At 41.9% G+C, this 21,305-nt stretch overlaps 2 pseudogenes; both read left to right on the plus strand.

Annotated features, from left to right (window-relative positions):
* The first annotated feature begins 3,342 nt into the window (after positions 1-3,342).
* Positions 3,343-5,703, plus strand: LOC147660759 (arf-GAP with coiled-coil, ANK repeat and PH domain-containing protein 2 pseudogene; annotated as a pseudogene).
* Positions 5,704-16,434: 10,731 nt separating this feature from the next.
* Positions 16,435-18,795, plus strand: LOC147660760 (arf-GAP with coiled-coil, ANK repeat and PH domain-containing protein 2 pseudogene; annotated as a pseudogene).
* The last annotated feature ends 2,510 nt before the right edge of the window (positions 18,796-21,305 follow it).

Genomic DNA, 21,305 nt, shown 5'->3' on the forward strand with positions numbered 1-21,305 from the left:
TGAATGTTCTATTAGTAAATACATTGTAATAACTTTGTATATTATAGCTTCCTCTGACAGAGGTAAAGGGTCAGCTTCTCATTATTCTCACAGTTCATTCTGATGTTGGCAGTGGTTCAATGCCAGATGCGAGTGAATTTCAGCACTTGGGCAGTGTGGGTTTTCAAGATGGAGTTACAGCACATCCCAGGCCCAAAATACGACACATGCAAGAATGGAAAAGAAACAATTTTAGAACAGAGAAATAAATGAATGCACTGTATACCACTTATCTCTACTTTATTCCCATTATTTTATTTAAACTATTGCATTAGAAATTAGGCAGAATGAACAGTTTAGCAAAAGCAGCAGTGCAAGCTTCATGTACCCCTCCTACCCCAACTGCTAAAGTCAGGAACCTTGGCATCATCTTCGACGAGGGTCTAAATTTCATTGACCATGCTAACAAAACGGTGTCCATAGCACACCTGAAACTGAAGATGATCAGGAAAATACGCCCTTTTCTTCCTGATTCAGCCATCAAAACACTGGTCACCTCTCTGGTCCTTTCTTCCCTGGACTATTGTAATGGTCTCTTCCTTAATGCTCAATCTAGAGTAATCACCAAACTGCAGACTATTCAAAATGCGGCAGTACGTCTGCTTTCTGGCAAAACAAAATATGAATCTATTTCCAATAACATAAAGGACTTTCACTGGCTCACCGTGCGAAAAAGAATCCACTTCAAGTCCCTCTGTATTGTGTTTAAAGCACTTAACAATCAAGGACCTCACTTTTTGAAAGAACAACTACAACAACACAAACCTATTAGAGCCTTACGATCGGCTACTCTCAATCAACTGGTCATCCCCCATACTAAAACTGTCACCTGGGGCGACCGGCGTTTTTTGGTGGCCGCCCCTAAGCTCTGGAACACGCTACCTCTAAACATCAGGCAAAGTTCCACTCTACTCCAATTCCGTAAACTCTTGAAAACCTGGCTGTTCACTCAATGATCACTTCCTTCGCATACAGACTGTCACAAATAACTGGTTTATTAGCGCCAAGACGCCCACGGGTAAATGCTGCGCTTTATAAATATTAAAAATAAATAAATAAATGCATGCAGGTATACAAAGAAGCCATTTTAATTCTAGTGCGCAGAAGCGAAAGTTTCCCTCCAACCGAAAGATACGTCATTTCACATGAGTATCACAGATGCATGCGCAGTAGAAAATCCCGCGTAGCAGCAGCCATTTTAGTGCAAACAGATTATCGTTAGTAGAAACACCTATGCAAGCTTCTTCTGGATACCCAAATGTTTATGTGAAATGCGATGTTAATAAAACAAACATGTTGATTAATACATTAACGTTATGTCAAGAGGGCTGATAACAAGCAAGTCACATTACATGCGAATCCTTGCTCCATCAATATCTATTGAATGTTGTTATGATTTGCATTTTACGTTTTGATTATTTGTTTTTTCTTTATTTGCTGTATTATTGGTTTGTATAGTGTTTTTCATTTTCCAATATAAGTGAGGGATGTGTAGTATGTAAGTAATATTCATATTTGATGACACTATATCTTTAAAGAATGTTTTTTGTGTTAAGTTCTTATTCTCATTTGATGTGTTCTGAAATATTGCCTCAGACCTCGTGGAATATTGCCTCAGACCTGGACCTGTGTAGTCGTGGGTTTTCTCTCTCCTTCTCAAATAAAACCCCTAACTTTAATTTACAATATGCTAATTGGATCTCTAGTTCTTTTTATTACATTTAACTAAGAGATCCATTACTACATTGTGCTTCTCCAGACCCTCTTAAAATATACTGCCCACCAGTATGGATGACATTGATTCCTACACCTTGTAATCCTCATTGGCTTATGTGACATTCCCTGTAGACCTGATTTACATACTTGCTTGATCGTTTGTCTCTGTATAATGTGTGTGTGATGTAAAGTACTGTGACACCCTACACTGATATGAGTAGAGATATACATCAAATGAAATGCATAAGAGAGAGTGGCTACGGAGAGATGAGGGGCACTGGTAGAGGGTTTTAGAGAGAAAGTCTGAGGAGGAGGTCAATAGGGTGCTACGGAGAGATGAGGGGCGCTGGTGGATGGTGGCAGTGAGGGAATCCGAGGAAGAGATCAATAGGGGGGGCTACGGAGAGATGAGGGGCGCTGGAGGAGGGTGGCAGTGAAGGGATCCGAGGAGGAGGTCATGAGGGAGAGCCCGAGAAGTGTCACTTGCCTGATACTCTAACATCAGAAACATTCTCTTTCCATCAAGAGGACATTACATGAAAAAGAAAACTTTTTTAGAGTGAGAACATTTAGAAAGAGATTTGAAAGGAAAATAGTGAGCTTTACTGACCCTTCCTTGTAAGACTTAGGAGAGATAAAGGAGGGCCCTGAAGCAGGCCTGGCTAGACATATAAGTGACAAATCTGGCCCGCCGTGGCCCACACGAATGCACACTTGGCCCACCCTAATAAAAATTCCTGGAGCTGGGCCTGGATAAAATTAAGATGTGTGTAAATGTGTTCCTTTGAATTTAATGTGATGTTCTCTGGTGATGTATTAGTCTATACTGCTGTTCCTCATGTACAAAACGTGGCCATTGACCCAAAGCTGCTGACTGCAGACCTCACTTACTCTTAATGGTTTCTCTTTCCAAGGCCCCCTGATGGAGCAAGTGTGAAAGAAAAAAATACATGTCCCTAAAGTAAAACATGTCAATCAAGAGCTGTATTGATCTATTGATTTTCGGACATTATAAACATCTTGTTTTACAGAATCCACAGTCCTAATTAAGGATTCTGTGAGGTGTTAAATAATCTGTAACACGTTCAATAGTATAGTAGTTTAGCAGACAGGTATCCCTTATTGGCAAAGACTCTGGGGAGCAGGAGTGTCTGTGCTTGCAGAAACCTTCTTTTAAAATGGACCTTTGTGACCAGACAATGAAAAAAGCAGGTTTGCCTATGTACAGAAAAATTATTAAAGACCACTACCTCCAATGATAAATTGCCTTGTTGCTGAAAATGCAAATACATTGGTGGAACCCTGCTGAGGACAACAATCTGATTCTATATTTTGTGTCTATGACGCTCAGACTCTTGCATTGTTGTCCGTTGTCTATGTCTATGTGCGTATCAAGGAGACTGGAGTGTCTGCCAGCAGGGACCGTGTTCAGAAGTGGAGGAAGCGCCGAGGGCTGAGAGCTGCGCAGCGGTGAGGCAGGCTGAAGTGTGACAGACTTCAACTGCTGTGCTCAGACCCCCTTATCTTGCTGCTGCCTCCTTAATCCTGCCCTCATCTTGATCGCCCGGGAGGGGCCGAGGCGTCAGCATGAAGGGGGGCGTTGATTTCGAGGAGTGCTTGAAGGACTCTCCCCGTTTCAGAGCCGCTTTGAAGGAGGTTGAAGGTGATGTGACGGGACTGGAAGTGAAACTTGATAAGCTTGTTAAGCTATGTAGTGGCATGATTGATGCAGGCAAGGCCTTTTGTGCTGCCAACAAGCAATTTATGAATGGCATGCAGGACCTGGCACAGTATTCGAGCAAGGATGTGGTGATTGAGTCTAGCTTGACCAAGTTTTCAGACTGCCTCCAAGAAATGATCAGTTATCACACAATCCTGTTTGACGAAGCTCAGAGATCCATTCAAACACAGCTCCAGATATTTATTCAGGACGATCTTCAAAAATTCAAAGATGCAAAGAAGCAGTTTGATAAGGTCAGTAAAGAAAAAGAAAACGCTCTAGTTAAACATGCCCAAGTTCAAAGAACTAAACTGCAAGAGGTGGAGGAGGCAACAAACACCTTAATCACAAAAAGAAAGTGCTTCCAGCACATAGCTTTGGACAACGTCCTTCAAATCAATGTTCTTCAGTCAAGGCGGAGGACTGAAATTTTAAAATCGATGTTGTCCTTCATGAAGGCCCATCTCGGCTTCTTCCACCAGGGCTACGATCTCTTCAGTGAACTTGAACCGCACATGGAAGAGCTTGGTTCACAGCTGGATCGGCTTGATGTGGATGCAGCAAAGCAGAAGAGGGACATGGAACAAAAACACTCCACTATTCAGCAGGAGGATTTCACCAACGATGATCTCGGACTTCAATACAATGTTGATACTGCTAATGGCATTGTAGTGGAAGGATATCTCTTTAAAAGGGCCACTAATGCCTTTAAAACTTGGAACAGGCGCTGGTTCTCAATACAAAACAACCAACTGGTATATCATAAAATAATTAAGGATAACCCCACAGTGGTTTTCGAAGATTTACGGCTCTGCACAGTTAAACACTTTGAAGACATAGAAAGACGTTTCTGCTTTGAAGTAGTCACACCAACAAAGAGCCGCATGCTACAGGCTGACTCAGAAAAGCTGCGACAGGCATGGATTAAAGCTGTCCAAACCGGCATTGCTGCAGCATATAGAGAAAAGAGTGATGAGACGGTGAAGCTGGATAAGAAATCTCCACCTTCCACAGGAAGTCTGGACTCTGGCAGCAATGTGCAAGAAAAATCAGTTAAAGGTGAAAGTGCCTTACAGCGGGTCCAGTGTATCACTGGAAACTCGGTCTGCTGCGATTGTGGTCTGGCGGATCCGCAATGGGCCAGCATCAACCTTGGAATCATCCTGTGCATTGAGTGTTCTGAGATACACAGGAGCCTTGGTGTGCACATTTCAAAAGTAAGGTCATTAACGTTAGATACATGGGAGCCTGAAGTACTAAAGCTGATGTGTGAACTGGGAAATCAAGTTATTAATCAAATATATGAAGCTAAATTGAAAACCCTTGGAGTAAAGAAGCCAGACAATGAAAGTCCAAGAGTGGAAAAGGAGGCATATATCAGAGCAAAGTACATGGAAAAGAGGTTTGTGAACCAGGACTGCGTTGCTTCACACCCTCCTGATGGACAGGAAAGGCCTTATTCCCAGTGCAAGAACGAAGACCTCAGCAGTTCTGAGAAGTCCCTGGCATCACAGGATCACTTCTCAACATCTGCCAGAAGTTCAGTGAAAAACAATGCCAGTGTATTCCACTTCAGTTCAGAAGGCATTCGAGAACTTTTTGCCTCTTTTGTATCCTCAAAAAGTTTGCATCAACCAGTCCTAGAAGTCGAGAAGCGAGATTCTTCAGTATTTCAGGATTCAAAAAAGTTTCATCCAGGGCTGTACCTTTATCAAGCTGCGCATGAGAGAAGCCTTCCTGATATGGCAGAAGCATTGGCACATGGCGCAGATGTTAACTGGGTGAATACAGAGGACAACAACGCAACACCCCTCATTCAGGCTGTGCATGGGGGCTCTTTGGTCACTTGTGAGTTCCTGCTGCAGAATGGTGCCAATGTTAATCACATGGACCTGCATGGCAGAGGACCCCTGCATCATGCAACGGTTTTAGGGCACACCGGGCAAGTCTGCTTATTTCTGAAGCATGGGGCAAATCAGCACACCAAAGATGAAAAAGGAAAATGCCCCTTGACCATTGCACTTGAAGCTGCAAATGCTGATATTGTAACCCTGTTGCGAGTGGCAAGAATGAATGAGGAGATGCGGGAATCTGAAGGACTATATGGACAGCCAAGTGACGAGACCTACCAGGACATAATCCGTGATTTTTCACACATGGCATCCAATAATCCTGAGAAATTAAACCGTTTCCAGATGTCCGATACACCAAAGTTTTCAAAGATGTAGAGGAGAAAAGTGCACCCTTGTCCTCAGCCACACCTGGTGCTTCCTGAGTAAAGTGCCTGGTCCCTGGCTCATTGCCTGACTTGGGAACATTAGTTTAAGAACCGAACAGTCTGGAACCTCCAACAGCATTTGATTGACACCATGAATATAGGGTCCTTTATATACAGAAAGACACCACAGGGCACCAGCAATATGGATACCTCAGCAGCCAGTCTAGCAAAGTGCTCCTTGGATTAAATGTATCAAGTTACCACATGTTCTTACTGTCCATGTATTTCACCTTGTGGTACCTCAGCGGAAGGATACACAGATTTGAAGTCTTCTCATTGTAAATCCTAAGTGAAGCAGATGCCATGCTATGTAGTGTATGTCAATTCTGGCGTCTGTTTTCCATGTAAAACACACACCTGTGCATGTTCTAAAATTGTTTATACTGTTATATAGTTACTGTTATTCTAGACGGCAGCTTTTGAATATCTAATTGTAGTTTTCATGTCCTAGTCAACAATGACTAGCTTGCCATTTCATTTTCTTAGCTTCAATAATAGAGGTATCAGTTTTAAAAGATACATTTGGCACATGGTTAAATGGGCACAATGTAGCATTCTCGTTTATGAATTTATTTACCCATTTTTTAAATTCTTTAATATTGTGAACGGTATGCAAAGTACGAGGTTTTCAGAATCCTTGCTAGCACCTTACTTGGATATAATGAATGTAATTCTTGGAACCAAATCAAGAAATTGCCAGGTGCATGTATATCCAAATAGTGCAAATTCAATTGAGTCACTTATCAGGTGCACATAAGTTCTAGTTCATCTGTACAGTGCTCACACAGTGGGATTATTGTAACGTACTCGATTTTTCCAAAAGCATTGCACTCCATGCACCTTCTCTTGAAGCATCTCTAGTAGCAACAGCCTTTCTTCGACCAATGTCATTTTGTTCGCCCATTAATGCAAGTCAAGTATTACACAAAAAAATGTAAATAAATTAGAACAGATTTTTACCATTTTTAAAAAGGTATAGCAATGTTATTCCAACTCGAAGGGAAATGTTATGCAAACAAATGTATGTAAATAGTTTACTTCTTGAAGAGACCGAAATAAAGAAAAACTTTTTGTTTTGAAAAATTGATTTCCAAAAATAATATTAATTTATTAAGTTCAAACTGGTAATTATGAGCCTTTAAGTGGTATACGATTTGCAAAGAGTGGCGAGTTTCCTGTTGATTTCTACACTTTTAAAGCACTAAGGCATAGTTAATTCACTGCATGAATTTGGGGGTGGTCAATGTGCCCCTCATTTACAAGAAAATGATGCAGCGTCGCGCCGCAAGCCATTTTGCTGCGCAGAGCTGCATAATTTTCAAAGCATATGGATGCATTATGTTGACATCAATGCAATGCATGCGTGTGCTTTCCCCTACGCTGGCACAAAATTGGCTGCCATGTGCCAGCACAGGCACCCTTGTGTCATTTTTCAGGGATGCCTGCATTGTGGGGATGATTGTTTTTGTGCAGGAAGCCCAAAAACAATCAGTGATGACATGTCCTCTTTCTATGCATGCTGTAGAATACAGCATGCATAGAAAGAGAAAAGAACGAGGAGAAATAAAAGTATTTCTCCTCTTGCACCACTCCTACCCCTTCCCTAGTGAGGCATAGGATTCTGACGCATTTCCAGCTTTTCAAAACATTGTAAATCTAGGAATATGTCAAGTTGCATGGATGTTGCGTTGGAAGATCCACAACAACACCCATGGATTGCCCCTTTCATCCGGAGTAATGTGTGAAAGGAACTCATATTTACAAGGTCATGAAAAATCAAAGTGGGTAACTTTACGTGGCTTGTATATATGGGCAGGCACACTGTGCCGCCGGTGTGTTAAAAAAAGTGACGCACCAGTGGCGCAATGGCCTTGTAAAGGAGGCCCTATGTTTGCAGTGTCTTGTGGATTCTACATTGAAATCTTAATCATGTGTCTTCCCTTTTAGGAAAGAAAGCTTTGCAAGTAAAGAATATTCGTCACAGTTTTATTTAACCCCTCCCATGCTTGTGACGTAACCGCTCCGTCACAAGCCACGGGTGAGCTGTGCTTGTGACGGAATGGTTCCGTCACGGCCGGCTCGCCGCGCCTGCGCGGCGCTGATTTTGCGCCTGCGCTGACGCTTTAATGGGCGGGCAGGTTCATGACGGAACCGTTCCGTCACAAGCACAGCTCACCCGCGAGCCATGACGGAGCGGTTCCGTCATAGTATGGAGCCGCCGCGCGACCTCCCCACCCCCTTAGCGCTGCGGCGGAATAGCCGCCGCAGCGAAGGTGTTAAAAAATTTGTATCTGAAGAACCTATGATCAAGCTAAATGTGGTATTCAGAATGCATCCACTCACACAAAAAACCCTACTGCCGCAAACACCTTTGTGCACATGTACATGTAGGATTATGCGCCGTGTACACGGTGGCCAAGCTAAGTGGGCATCACAGGCTGAATGCAGGAAGGATACAAGGATTTTTTAGCACTCACTCCAGGAAAGATAGGGCCTCATTTATAAGCCCATTGTGGTGCCAGTGCACCACTATTTTAGAAGCACGAGTGGTGCAGAGTGCCTGCCCATATTTACAAGGCTGCATAAAGTCACCCTGCATGACTTTTCATGACCTTGTAAATGAGTGAAAAGGGAGTTCCATGGGTGCTGCTGTGGGTGTTCCCAAGTAACATCATGGAACCTGACACATTCACAGATTGACAAAATGTTGTAAACCTGGGAATGCGTCAGAATCCTATGACTCCCCAGGGGTGGAGCATAAGTGGCACAAAGAGGAGAAATACTTTTGTTTCTCCTTGTTTGTTGCTCTTTCTATGTGTGTTGCATTCTGCAGCAAACATAGAGGACCAACTCGCCTTTAATGATTTTTATATGCAGGGAGGTGTCCCTTCTTGCACATAAACAATCATCCCTACAACGCAGGCACCTTTCCACCATGGTGTCAGGGTGTCTAAGTTGGTGTATGGCTGCTGTTTGTGCACTAGCACCAGAGAGGGACAGGAATGTGCAGCATCTTGTAGATACAATGCATTTCTGCCCTTTTATTTTGACTCATAGCAGCACTGCAGGAATACTTGCTATGCTGCTGTGCATCAACATTTTGTAAATGAGGCCCTAAGGAAAGTTTTTGAGCTAATGCCCTCCACTTATACCGTAAAATTGCATCCTTCCTTCTATCAGTAATTTGGCTCCGCCACCCAGAAGCTCCATTCTTATAGTGCCATTTTATGAAAGTACTGGCCCTGTCAACATAAATAAAATGCAGGAACTGGTCAGAGGGAGAAAGTACAATCTTCCTGAGGCAGGGAACAATAAGAATGCTGAACTGTGAACATAAAAAATCATTATTCACATTACCAGTGGGTTGCTATAATACTCAGCAGTTCTTCCTAAATGTAGCAATATTGGAACTGATAAAAAGCACAAACGTCATTCAGTGGTGCAAGGGGTAACCATGGTCCCTATTCTACTTCTCGCACCCTTATGGTTATCTCTTCTCTCAGAGTAGTGCCAGCCTAATAACGTGGAAAAATGCATTGACTGACTTGATGTTTCCTTGCCACAGTGTTTGATGAATGAATGAAAGTAGTATGGACGCAAGTTCTGCCACTGCTGGTAGGATTTGAACCACTTTCGAGTTCTGAGAGTTCCAACTGTCTTTCTTAGCGTGCCTGTCTCCTAGAGTTTTTTCACCTCTCCTTAAATATTAGAAGGTTAAAACCCCTGCACTGCAGCCTCTGTGGTTTAAATTAAGAAAGACTACGGGGTTAAAGGGGTTAAACGGAGAAGAGAGGTATGACAAAGACTGAGGGGCATATTATCAAGGGGGTTTATTCCCGCTTTTTTGGCTTTAAAAGCCAAGAAAGCGGAGATAAAATTATCTCCCTTTTTCCTAGCTGTCGCTAACACCAGTTAGCGACAGCTAGTTGGAGATAGCGACCATCTTGGGCCCCACTTTGCATGTCAGTGATATTTATCACTAATGACATGCAAAGTGGGCGTGCCAAGATGTTAGCGACTGGAAACAGTCGCTAACATCGCTATCTCCTATTACCAACTTTTGGAGATATTCGCGCTAAGCGTGAATATCTCCAAAAGCTAACACCTGCCCTGAGCAGTTCTTAGCCATGTTACCTAATGGGAGGTGGATAACATGGCTAAGAGCATTAGCTCGGTAATGCATGAATATCGCTGACTTTTCAGTGATATTCATGCATTGCGGCCGATTTTTATCGCATTTGCGATAAACCTTGGTAATATCAAGGTTTATCTGCGATAAAAATCGCTGCAGCTCTGCGGTAATTTTTTGTCTCTCACCAAGAAATAGCGATAATTATCGCTATTGCTTGGTAATATGTCCCCTGAGTGTCCTTGAAGTGTGAATTGATGCACCAATGAGGTGGAGTAGGTATGTATGTCTTGTGATATTGGCGAGAATGCATGCATATGTGATAGTGAGGGGTATTTGTGTGTAAGGCACATATATTTGTGTGAGTGGCAGTGCTTGAAATAGGCTGAGCGTGTGTCACTGATTGGAGAGGAGTGTGAATGCACCTTTATGGAGGCGGTGTCTGCATATGTCAGTATTTATTTGTTCGCGTTTGTGTGTTGAGAACACACGATAGAGAGGGGTGTGCTCATTTGGCAGTACCCATGGAATTGTCATGTGTTGAAATGCAAGGGGACATTGAGAAGCTGAAGAACATGCACTTGACAGCAAGAGTAGTTTGTGAAGCAGTGTCTGTGAAAGAGTATATAAGGTGTGAGTGTATGTGTCAATGAGGGTGAGATGTGTGCATGTGACAGGGTGGAGTCAGATATGTGTGTAGGACATTAAGCTGCACGTGTGTAGTAACAAGCAGGGTGGTGGTGTGTTCAAAGAGCAATGAGGGAAAGAGAGGTGTGTGGTTTGAGGGAGAGCTGTGTGACTAAGGACCAAGAGAACACAAAGGTGAATGAACTGGGAAGTTGAAATACAAAGGTACAGGGATGTAGGCCATGAGAGCACAATGATGGAAGGGCCCAACCCGCTGTTGATTTAACCATGCTGCACAGTATTTCCTATACAATATCCCCAAGGTACCTCCTCAGTGCACATAACGAGAAATAATGCACAAAAACATTTTTTGAAAAAGATCTTTTACGTTGTAATACCACTTATAAACAGTTTCACATGTACAATATTTACAAGGTACCATAAAGTAATGGGCCCACAGCGCAATACTTGGATGAAAAAAACATTTGCACTATTTTTTTACATTTTTGGCATTAACTGTATAATGAGATTGAATGTGTCTAGTCAAAGCCCAAATCATTTTAGCAGTTCCTGATTTTAAAGATGTTCCTTTTTCTGAAGCCAAAACAGATTATTTCTCCAGGTGTACAGACAAAATATCGACTCCAAAATATCGACTGGACATAATATCGAGTTTTAAATATAGACTGGACAAAATATCGACTGGACATAATATCGACTACAAAAATATTGTTTTTCAGGTAAGTGAAGTAATATCGACTGTATAAAATATAGATAGCAAAAATATCGAATTTTTAATAATATATAATATTTTATAGTGTATTTTTATGTAATAATATGTGTGAAAAGTGTGTCTTAATGTTATAAAATATTTTATTAAATGAATTTTGTTTTTATAATAATTGCGTAATGTAATTCTGTAGCGGGTTGTGGGTTTATAGGGGAATAGGGTGGGAAGTAATTTAATAATAATTAATTAATTAATATATGTTTGTTAATATTTTTAATTAATAATTAATTAATATTAATTAGATAATTAATTAATATAATTTTGAACATATTTTGTATTAGTAATTAATTGGTAATTAATTAATTGTAATTAGTTAATTACATTAATTAGAGTAAATTTTTAATATATATAATTTTGTGTTATTTTTAAGTAATTAATTGGGAAAAAATAATATTAATTATTAAAATAATTACAGCTAATGTGCTAATATATTTACTTTATTGTTATTGTTAATTAATAATTAATTGGTAATTAAATAATATTGATACATTTTAGGTAAAGGAGCATTTTTAGGGTTCAGGGTCAGTTTTCAGTTTTTGGGTAAAGGGGCATTTTTAGGGTTCAGGGTCAGTTTTCAGTTTTTGGGTAAAGGGGTATTTTTAGGGTTCAGGGTCAGTTTTGGGTTTTTGGGTAAAGGGGTATTTTTAGGGTTCAGGGTCAACAAATAAGATTGTAAAAAATTATTTTTATTATTTTCATTTATTATTTAATTATTATAATTTAATTTAAGTATTTTTAAGTATATTTTAGTAATTAAAATGTAATATTAATTTAATTTAACACTGTTTTTAATAAAGTCAATATTTTTTACATCTATATTATTGTTAACGATATTTTGTACTCGATATTTTTGTACTTACCTGTTTGTAGATACAAACTCGATATTTTGACTGTCAATATTTTGTCCACGATATTTTGTCCCTCGATATTATTTCAGTGATCCATTTCTCCATTATAACCTATGGTCACTGAAGGGAGCTTAAATTGACTATCAGCGATTAAAATGTCAATTCAACAAAATGCTACTGGTACCTCTGGGATGCCAATCCAACAGATTTGTGTGTTTATCTGCTAGTTAAATTGGGCACCTTGTACCAGGCCACACGACCCTTATGATGTATAAGTCCAAAGATAACCTTTAGAAAGTTAACCTAGTTGTAGCTGTGGAGAGCAGCCTTCAGGCTTAATCTTGAAGGGATATAAAGCAGATTGTTTTATCAGAATATCACCTCCTGAATGACTAAATGAAAGGAGAACCACACAGTAGTTATATAAAACTATGTATTTATTAATATAACTATCTCTATTAATTTCTACACCAGATTAGAACATAAAGCACACAATACTGTATCGGTGGAGTGGGTAGACCTTGAGGGGTGGGGAAAAACATGGCGGCAGCTAGCTAGCTGGCCGCGGTGCTCTGGACTGAGCTCCCGGTAGGATTGTTCCCCGCCGTGCAAATGAGCAAGTAGATAAAGAACCGACCCTCTAAATATAGCGGCCTTCTGGGGGCACTTGTTTTGTGTAGAACTTGCCTGAGATTTTCAATTTCTTCCGGTAGCAATTGGATTATCGGCAGGGAGATGAGGTATTCTACCCTCAGCGATGTACATTCTCGCGAAGTCTAGGCATGGGCGTAAAATCCGTTCCGCTCGCGGATTTTGCGGATTTTCGGTAAATCCGCAATCCACGAGATTCGCAGATTTCCCGCAAAATCCGCAAATCCGCGCGCTGCGGATTTTTTGCTTGTGTTCGCACTGCTCGCGGCCCGCGGCGCAGGCAGCAACAAATTCGCACTCGCGAAATTACAAAAAAAAAATAAAAATGGCGGAGGAGTGAAGGAAGGAAGTGGCCCAGTCTCCAACTTCCTGTTCCTGTCCAGCAAGTTCCTCCCATTGGGGAGGGGTGAAGGAAGTGCCCCAGTCTCCAACTTCCTGTTCCTGTTTCCTTTCCTGGCCATTTTGGATTCGATCTTGACTGGGAAGGATTACTTTTTGTGGATGCTGCTGGATATTTGGATTTGAGGCCTTTTGGATTCAAAATTTGATTTCACAAGTAAGTTGATAAGTTGATGTTGTTTGTGGTGATTTTTGTGTGTGTTTTTCGACTTTTGGGGTGGTGTTGGGGGCTGGCTATGTTGGTGGTGGGCCATTTGTATTACTTTTGGATTCGAAATTTGATTTCACAAATAAGTTGATAAGTTGATTTTCTTTGTGGTGATTTTTGTGTGTGTTTTCCGACTTTTGGGGTGGTTTTGTGATTTAGCGGGTGTTTTGCCGCGTTCGCGTCGTGAAGCAACAATCTCGCACTCGCTAAATTGCAAAAAGTGCAATTCTGCACCAGAAAACCACCAGCAGGCAGCATAAACCTTCTGAAACTTGATGGATGGCATTGGATTGTGGTGATTTGTGTTGTCTTTTTTGACTTTTTGGAGTAGGGGTTGGGGGCTGGCTATGTTGGGTGGGGCCATTTTGAGGCATGGTCCTCCTGGCCATGTGGATGGGGGTCAAGCGGCCATTTTGAAGGCAGGCAGTGAGCTTTGTGCCATAGGCCTGCACCCATTTTTCCTTGCTTTCACCCCTTGTGCCCAGGTTGAGTCAGTGGTACATGAAACTACAAGCCTCTCTGTGGGCTCTCTTGGATCAATGTTGAATTCCTGTTTCCCAAAAATGTAGCAATTCTTATTTTTGATATTTCCATATTGTGGTGTGCACGTGTGTATTCCAAATTTGATTTCACAAGTAAGTTGATAAGTTGATTTTCTTTGTGGTGATTTTTGTGTGTGTTCTCCGACTTTTGCGGTTGTTTTGGTGATTTAGCGGGTGTTTTGCCGCGTTCGCATCGTGAAGCATGACGGGGAGGTAGAAGAAGCGTCAGACATTTATCCGGGCGCACCCAGTACCCCTGGCAGCACCACACCCTCCGAAACACATAGGAAGCGAAAGTTTCCCTCTAACCGAAAGATACGTCATGTCACATGAGTATCACAGACGCATGCGCAGTAGAAAATCCCGCGTAGCAGCAGCCATTTTAGTGCAAACAGATTATCGTTAGTAGAAACACCTATGCAAGCTTCTTCTGGATACCCAAATGTTTATGTGAAATGCGATGTTAATAAAACAAACATGTTGATTAATACATTAACGTTATGTCAAGAGGGCTGATAACAAGCAAGTCACATTACATGCGAATCCTTGCTCCATCAATATCTATTGAATGTTGTTATGATTTGCATTTTACGTTTTGATTATTTGTTTTTTCTTTATTTGCTGTATTATTGGTTTGTATAGTGTTTTTAATTTTCCAATATAAATGAGGGATGTGTAGTATGTAAGTAATATTCATATTTGATGACACTATATCTTTAAAGAATGTTTTTTGTGTTAAGTTCTTATTCTCATTTGATGTGTTCTGAAATATTGCCTCAGACCTCGTGGAATATTGCCTCAGACCTGGACCTGTGTAGTCGTGGGTTTTCTCTCTCCTTCTCAAATAAAACCCCTAACTTTAATTTACAATATGCTAATTGGATCTCTAGTTCTTTTTATTACATTTAACTAAGAGATCCATTACTACATTGTGCTTCTCCAGACCCTCTTAAAATATACTGCCCACCAGTATGGATGACATTGATTCCTACACCTTGTAATCCTCATTGGCTTATGTGACATTCCCTGTAGACCTGATTTACATACTTGCTTGATCGTTTGTCTCTGTATAATGTGTGTGTGATGTAAAGTACTGTGACACCCTACACTGATATGAGTAGAGATATACATCAAATGAAATGCATAAGAGAGAGTGGCTACGGAGAGATGAGGGGCACTGGTAGAGGGTTTTAGAGAGAAAGTCTGAGGAGGAAGTCAATAGGGTGCTACGGAGAGATGAGGGGCGCTGGTGGACGGTGGCAGTGAGGGAATCCGAGGAAGAGATCAATAGGGGGGGCTACGGAGAGATGAGGGGCGCTGGAGGAGGGTGGCAGTGAAGGGATCCGAGGAGGAGGTCATGAGGGAGAGCCCGAGAAGTGTCACTTGCCTGATACTCTAACATCAGAAACATTCTCTTTCCATCAAGAGGACATTTTATGAAAAAGAAAACTTTTTGAGAGTGAGAACATTTAGAAAGAGATTTGAAAGGAAAATAGTGAGCTTTACTGGCCCTTCCTTGTAAGACTTAGGAGAGATAAAGGAGGGCCCTGAAGCAGGCCTGGCTAGACATATAAGTGACAAATCTGGCCCGCCGTGGCCCACACGAATGCACACTTGGCCCACCCTAATAAAAATTCCTGGAGCTGGGCCTGGATAAAATTAAGATGTGTGTAAATGTGTTCCTTTGAATTTAATGTGATGTTCTCTGGTGATGTATTAGTCTATACTGCTGTTCCTCATGTACAAAACGTGGCCATTGACCCAAAGCTGCTGACTGCAGACCTCACTTACTCTTAATGGTTTCTCTTTCCAAGGCCCCCTGATGGAGCAAGTGTGAAAGAAAAAAATACATGTCCCTAAAGTAAAACCTGTCAATCAAGAGCTGTATTGATCTATTGATTTTCGGACATTATAAACATCTTGTTTTACAGAATCCACAGTCCTAATTAAGGATTCTGTGAGGTGTTAAATAATCTGTAACACGTTCAATAGTATAGTAGTTTAGCAGACAGGTATCCCTTATTGGCAAAGACTCTGGGGAGCAGGAGTGTCTGTGCTTGCAGAAACCTTCTTTTAAAATGGACCTTTGTGACTAGACAATGAAAAAAGCAGGTTTGCCTATGTACAGAAAAATTATTAAAGACCACTACCTCCAATGATAAATTGCCTTGTTGCTGAAAATGCAAATACATTGGTGGAACCCTGCTGAGGACAACAATCTGATTCTATATTTTGTGTCTATGACGCTCAGACTCTTGCATTGTTGTCCGTTGTCTATGTCTATGTGCGTATCTAGGAGACTGGAGTGTCTGCCAGCAGGGACCGTGTTCAGAAGTGGAGGAAGCGCCGAGGGCTGAGAGCTGCGCAGCGGTGAGGCAGGCTGAAGTGTGACAGACTTCAACTGCTGTGCTCAGACCCCCTTATCTTGCTGCTGCCTCCTTAATCCTGCCCTCATCTTGATCGCCCGGGAGGGGCCGAGGCGTCAGCATGAAGGGGGGCGTTGATTTCGAGGAGTGCTTGAAGGACTCTCCCAGTTTCAGAGCCGCTTTGAAGGAGGTTGAAGGTGATGTGACGGGACTGGAAGTGAAACTTGATAAGCTTGTTAAGCTATGTAGTGGCATTATTGATGCAGGCAAGGCCTTTTGTGCTGCCAACAAGCAATTTATGAATGGCATGCAGGACCTGGCACAGTATTCGAGCAAGGATGTGGTGATTGAGTCTAGCTTGACCAAGTTTTCAGACTGCCTCCAAGAAATGATCAGTTATCACACAATCCTGTTTGACGAAGCTCAGAGATCCATTCAAACACAGCTCCAGATATTTATTCAGGACGATCTTCAAAAATTCAAAGATGCAAAGAAGCAGTTTGATAAGGTCAGTAAAGAAAAAGAAAACGCTCTAGTTAAACATGCCCAAGTTCAAAGAACTAAACTGCAAGAGGTGGAGGAGGCAACAAACACCTTAATCACAAAAAGAAAGTGCTTCCAGCACATAGCTTTGGACAACGTCCTTCAAATCAATGTTCTTCAGTCAAGGCGGAGGACTGAAATTTTAAAATCGATGTTGTCCTTCATGAAGGCCCATCTCGGCTTCTTCCACCAGGGCTACGATCTCTTCAGTGAACTTGAACCGCACATGGAAGAGCTTGGTTCACAGCTGGATCGGCTTGATGTGGATGCAGCAAAGCAGAAGAGGGACATGGAACAAAAACACTCCACTATTCAGCAGGAGGATTTCACCAACGATGATCTCGGACTTCAATACAATGTTGATACTGCTAATGGCATTGTAGTGGAAGGATATCTCTTTAAAAGGGCCACTAATGCCTTTAAAACTTGGAACAGGCGCTGGTTCTCAATACAAAACAACCAACTGGTATATCATAAAATAATTAAGGATAACCCCACAGTGGTTTTCGAAGATTTACGGCTCTGCACAGTTAAACACTTTGAAGACATAGAAAGACGTTTCTGCTTTGAAGTAGTCACACCAACAAAGAGCCGCATGCTACAGGCTGACTCAGAAAAGCTGCGACAGGCATGGATTAAAGCTGTCCAAACCGGCATTGCTGCAGCATATAGAGAAAAGAGTGATGAGACGGTGAAGCTGGATAAGAAATCTCCACCTTCCACAGGAAGTCTGGACTCTGGCAGCAATGTGCAAGAAAAATCAGTTAAAGGTGAAAGTGCCTTACAGCGGGTCCAGTGTATCACTGGAAACTCGGTCTGCTGCGATTGTGGTCTGGCGGATCCGCAATGGGCCAGCATCAACCTTGGAATCATCCTGTGCATTGAGTGTTCTGAGATACACAGGAGCCTTGGTGTGCACATTTCAAAAGTAAGGTCATTAACGTTAGATACATGGGAGCCTGAAGTACTAAAGCTAATGTGTGAACTGGGAAATCAAGTTATTAATCAAATATATGAAGCTAAATTGAAAACCCTTGGAGTAAAGAAGCCAGACAATGAAAGTCCAAGAGTGGAAAAGGAGGCATATATCAGAGCAAAGTACATGGAAAAGAGGTTTGTGAACCAGGACTGCGTTGCTTCACACCCTCCTGATGGACAGGAAAGGCCTTATTCCCAGTGCAAGAACGAAGACCTCAGCAGTTCTGAGAAGTCCCTGGCATCACAGGATCACTTCTCAACATCTGCCAGAAGTTCAGTGAAAAACAATGCCAGTGTATTCCACTTCAGTTCAGAAGGCATTCGAGAACTTTTTGCCTCTTTTGTATCCTCAAAAAGTTTGCATCAACCAGTCCTAGAAGTCGAGAAGCGAGATTCTTCAGTATTTCAGGATTCAAAAAAGTTTCATCCAGGGCTGTACCATTATCAAGCTGCGCATGAGAGAAGCCTTCCTGATATGGCAGAAGCATTGGCACATGGCGCAGATGTTAACTGGGTGAATACAGAGGACAACAACGCAACACCCCTCATTCAGGCTGTGCATGGGGGCTCTTTGGTCACTTGTGAGTTCCTGCTGCAGAATGGTGCCAATGTTAATCACATGGACCTGCATGGCAGAGGACCCCTGCATCATGCAACGGTTTTAGGGCACACCGGGCAAGTCTGCTTATTTCTGAAGCATGGGGCAAATCAGCACACCAAAGATGAAGAAGGAAAATGCCCCTTGACCATTGCACTTGAAGCTGCAAATGCTGATATTGTAACCCTGTTGCGAGTGGCAAGAATGAATGAGGAGATGCGGGAATCTGAAGGACTATATGGACAGCCAAGTGACGAGACCTACCAGGACATAATCCGTGATTTTTCACACATGGCATCCAATAATCCTGAGAAATTAAACCGTTTCCAGATGTCCGATACACCAAAGTTTTCAAAGATGTAGAGGAGAAAAGTGCACCCTTGTCCTCAGCCACACCTGGTGCTTCCTGAGTAAAGTGCCTGGTCCCTGGCTCATTGCCTGACTTGGGAACATTAGTTTAAGAACCGAACAGTCTGGAACCTCCAACAGCATTTGATTGACACCATGAATATAGGGTCCTTTATATACAGAAAGACACCACAGGGCACCAGCAATATGGATACCTCAGCAGCCAGTCTAGCAAAGTGCTCCTTGGTTTAAATGTATCAAGTTACCACATGTTCTTACTGTCCATGTATTTCACCTTGTGGTACCTCAGCGGAAGGATACACAGATTTGAAGTCTTCTCATTGTAAATCCTAAGTGAAGCAGATGCCATGCTATGTAGTGTATGTCAATTCTGGCGTCTGTTTTCCATGTAAAACACACACCTGTGCATGTTCTAAAATTGTTTATACTGTTATATAGTTACTGTTATTCTAGACGGCAGCTTTTGAATATCTAATTGTAGTTTTCATGTCCTAGTCAACAATGACTAGCTTGCCATTTCATTTTCTTAGCTTCAATAATAGAGGTATCAGTTTTAAAAGATACATTTGGCACATGGTTAAATGGGCACCATGTAGCATTCTCGTTTATGAATTTATTTACCCATTTTTTAAATTCTTTAATATTGTGAACGGTATGCAAAGTACGAGGTTTTCAGAATCCTTGCTAGCACCTTACTTGGATATAATGAATGTAATTCTTGGAACCAAATCAAGAAATTGCCAGGTGCATGTATATCCAAATAGTGCAAATTCAATTGAGTCACTTATCAGGTGCACATAAGTTCTAGTTCATCTGTACAGTGCTCACACAGTGGGATTATTGTAACGTACTCGATTTTTCCAAAAGCATTGCACTCCATGCACCTTCTCTTGAAGCATCTCTAGTAGCAACAGCCTTTCTTCGACCAATGTCATTTTGTTCGCCCATTAATGCAAGTCAAGTATTACACAAAAAAATGTAAATAAATTAGAACAGATTTTTACCATTTTTAAAAAGGTATAGCAATGTTATTCCAACTCGAAGGGAAATGTTATGCAAACAAATGTATGTAAATAGTTTACTTCTTGAAGAGACCGAAATAAAGAAAAACTTTTTGTTTTGAAAAATTGATTTCCAAAAATAATATTAATTTATTAAGTTCAAACTGGTAATTATGAGCCTTTAAGTGGTATACGATTTGCAAAGAGTGGCGAGTTTCCTGTTGATTTCTACACTTTTAAAGCACTAAGGCATAGTTAATTCACTGCATGAATTTGGGGGTGGTCAATGTGCCCCTCATTTACAAGAAAATGATGCAGCGTCGCGCCGCAAGCCATTTTGCTGCGCAGAGCTGCATAATTTTCAAAGCATATGGATGCATTATGTTGACATCAATGCAATGCATGCGTGTGCTTTCCCCTACGCTGGCACAAAATTGGCTGCCATGTGCCAGCACAGGCACCCTTGTGTCATTTTTCAGGGATGCCTGCATTGTGGGGATGATTGTTTTTGTGCAGGAAGCCCAAAAACAATCAGTGATGACATGTCCTCTTTCTATGCATGCTGTAGAATACAGCATGCATAGAAAGAGAAAAGAACGAGGAGAAATAAAAGTATTTCTCCTCTTGCACCACTCCTACCCCTTCCCTAGTGAGGCATAGGATTCTGACGCATTTCCAGCTTTTCAAAACATTGTAAATCTAGGAATATGTCAAGTTGCATGGATGTTGCGTTGGAACATCCACAACAACACCCATGGATTGCCCCTTTCATCCGGAGTAATGTGTGAAAGGAACTCATATTTACAAGGTCATGAAAAATCAAAGTGGGTAACTTTACGTGGCTTGTATATATGGGCAGGCACACTGTGCCGCCGGTGTGTTAAAAAAAGTGACGCACCAGTGGCGCAATGGCCTTGTAAAGGAGGCCCTATGTTTGCAGTGTCTTGTGGATTCTACATTGAAATCTTAATCATGTGTCTTCCCTTTTAGGAAAGAAAGCTTTGCAAGTAAAGAATATTCGTCACAGTTTTATTTAACCCCTCCCATGCTTGTGACGTAACCGCTCCGTCACAAGCCACGGGTGAGCTGTGCTTGTGACGGAATGGTTCCGTCACGGCCGGCTCGCCGCGCCTGCGCGGCGCTGATTTTGCGCCTGCGCTGACGCTTTAATGGGCGGGCAGGTTCATGACGGAACCGTTCCGTCACAAGCACAGCTCACCCGCGAGCCATGACGGAGCGGTTCCGTCATAGTATGGAGCCGCCGCGCGACCTCCCCACCCCCTTAGCGCTGCGGCGGAATAGCCGCCGCAGCGAAGGTGTTAAAAAATTTGTATCTGAAGAACCTATGATCAAGCTAAATGTGGTATTCAGAATGCATCCACTCACACAAAAAACCCTACTGCCGCAAACACCTTTGTGCACATGTACATGTAGGATTATGCGCCGTGTACACGGTGGCCAAGCTAAGTGGGCATCACAGGCTGAATGCAGGAAGGATACAAG

Source organism: Lissotriton vulgaris, unplaced genomic scaffold (assembly GCF_964263255.1).
Source record: "Lissotriton vulgaris unplaced genomic scaffold, aLisVul1.2 SCAFFOLD_2602, whole genome shotgun sequence".
Lineage (NCBI taxonomy): Eukaryota > Metazoa > Chordata > Amphibia > Caudata > Salamandridae > Lissotriton > Lissotriton vulgaris.